General features: G+C 40.7%; 1 pseudogene; it reads right to left on the bottom strand.

The window, feature by feature from the left end:
- Nucleotides 1-262: 262 nt before the first annotated feature.
- LOC128586833 (uncharacterized) lies at nt 263-350 on the bottom strand (annotated as a pseudogene).
- Nucleotides 351-2,624: the final 2,274 nt, after the last annotated feature.

Below are 2,624 nucleotides of genomic sequence, written 5' to 3'. Positions count from 1 at the left end.
GATTGGTGTGGGCCCTAATCTAACAACTGATGTCTTTATGCAGAAAAGGGAAATTTGGACACAGACACAGAGATACACACAGGGGACAAGGCCATGTGAAGATGAAGGCAGATACTAGAGTGGTACGTCTACAAGAGAAGGAACATCAAGAGTTGCCAGCAACCCCCCAAAGCCAGGACAGCAGCGTGGGACAGAACCTTCCTCAGAGCCCCCAGGGGAAATCAAGCCTTGCTGACACCATCACTCCTGTCTTCTAGCCTCAGAGCTGTGAGAGAATAAATTTTGTTTTGTTTGTAAACTGATAAGAACAGATACTACACTTGATCTTAGCCAAAAGGCCAAGAAATGATATTTTGTTTTTGTTTTTTAATTTCTGCAACCCAATGTATGGTACTTTGTTCAGGCAGCACTAGAACGTGAATAAAGTTTTAAAAAAACAACAATAAAAGCACATTTTTCTCTTCTGGTGGGTATTTCATTTTTCTAGGTTACAATTTTTCTGTATGGTTATAGATGGACTCCTAACAGACAACAATCAAGCAACATACTTAGATTTCTCTTAAACATTTTTAAAGGCAAAAACATTCCTGAGTACAAAGTCCTATCCAGTCTCATGGTACTGAGTGCATCTGGAATATGCTTTCTTTTTTTTTTTTTTTGTAGAGACAGAGTCTCACTTTATGGCCCTCAGTAGAGTGGCATGGCATCACACAGCTCACAGCAACCTCCAACTCCTGGGCTTAAGCAATTCTCTTGCCTCAGCCTCCCAAGTAGCTGGGACTACAGGTGCCCGCCACAACGCCCAGCTATTTTTTGGTTGCAGTTCAGCCGGGGCCAGGTTTGAACCCGCCACCCTTGGTATATGGGGCCGGCGCCTTACCGACTAAGCCACAGGCGCCGCCCCTGGAATATACTTTTTAAGGAATGACAAAGGAAGGTTTCCTGGTTTAAGATAGAAGGATTTGAACAATTGAGATGGACTTGGGGGCTTTAAATAACATCTACACCACAATATGTAGCAGATAAGCTCCTGTTATGAACTACCCTGTTGTCCTAACTGAGAAAACAGGAATGTGTTGGGGATGGGATAACAGACCAGTTCTAGCAAGGAAGTGAGCTTTTGGAAATGTTTCTGAATGCCTGTACAAAGCCAGCTTTACTCACATTTTACCACTAGGAAAAAAGACTGTTCACTGTAATATGACTATAAAATAAAATTCAAATGACTATAAAATAAAATTCAAGGTATCTGTTAAAAGGGAGAAACTCAGGATCATTTAGAAAACAAAACAAGTGGGGACTGTGTGTTTGGTCCTATTGCAAATCCTTTAGCAAAGCCCGGGAGATATTTAAGATCATAAACTATTTCCCCTATTTTTTTCAGTTATGGAACAGCATCAAGGATGTTTCTTGAGTCCATCAAGGCTGCACAGGTAGTATTCAAACCGCTAATCCAAGCCTTCCAACTCAGGGGTAACTGCTGCCTCTTATACTAAACTGCATTGCGATGACTCTCTGGCCACTAATCTGGAATATAAAATGTATTAGGAAACATGTCCAGATAAAATAAAGCTCAAAGAAAGAGCTGCAAAGTGATTTCTTGCCTCTTTTTTCCTGGAGACCAGAAACTTGACTCTGAACAGTCAGATCAAGGTATTGTAATTCAGGTGTCTATAGGCATTAACTTGATCGATTTACCAAAAAGTCTTTACATTTACTCAGGAAAGAAACCATCAACAGAGATATGAAATAAACAAGCAGTGTGTTCTGATATCAATCTTCAGTTTTTACTCAGGAAGGGGATGCTGATAATACTTCACTTGCGGCTGAGAGGATTGAGTGCAGCTAGCTGGTCCTGTGGGGCCCTGCTCCATGTGCCCAGGGCAATCTAGCTTGGCTGGTCCTGTGGGGTCCTGCTCCTGTGCCCAGGGCAATTTAGCTCAGAAGTGTGGTCTTCACGCACCAGGACTCTTTCCTAAGTCTCTGTTGACTGTAGTAATGAACCCAGCTATAGACAATAGAGTTTTAGGTGTTAACCAGTTGACATAATGGCGGCATAATAATGCACTTATTCTCCATCCTGCCCTAAGTTGTGTAGGTTTATGTTGACAAGTGCCTTTCAAATCCCTGTCTAAGAAGGAATGATTTACATTTGTGCTTTGCTTGTCTGTGTATTCTCTACTCTAAGCAAGAAAGCTCACCTGGGATTTCTGCTCTAGCAAAAATGTATCTACGTACAAAGGTGACTTCTTTTCCTCCTTCTCTTTCTCGAGTAGTCTTTTTTATTTAGTTGTTTTTATAACAGACTTTTCCTTGCTTTTATTTTGAATATGGCTCTGCAGAAGGGTATTTGTAGTCATCACAGCCACGTTGTGTTGCCAGAGCCATCTCAGAGAGATCTGAGTGCGTCATCACAGCTGAGGAAGAGCCTCCTTTTGCCACTCCAAGGTCAGTTTGCTTTTATCTATTTTATATAATTTTAAGCTCCTCTTAGACACTCAATTTATATTTTTTAATTAAATATTCCATTGAGAACACATTTTACATTTCATAATTTTTCTTCTTATGGAATAGGCATACGCTCAAAATGCCATAAATTATAATTGAAGATGAAGTGGAACCTA

This window comes from Nycticebus coucang, chromosome 5, assembly GCF_027406575.1.
Source record: "Nycticebus coucang isolate mNycCou1 chromosome 5, mNycCou1.pri, whole genome shotgun sequence".
In the NCBI taxonomy this organism is placed as follows: domain Eukaryota; kingdom Metazoa; phylum Chordata; class Mammalia; order Primates; family Lorisidae; genus Nycticebus; species Nycticebus coucang.
The sequence above is the reverse complement of the archived record's forward strand: the minus strand, read 5'-3'. Positions and strand labels throughout refer to the sequence as shown.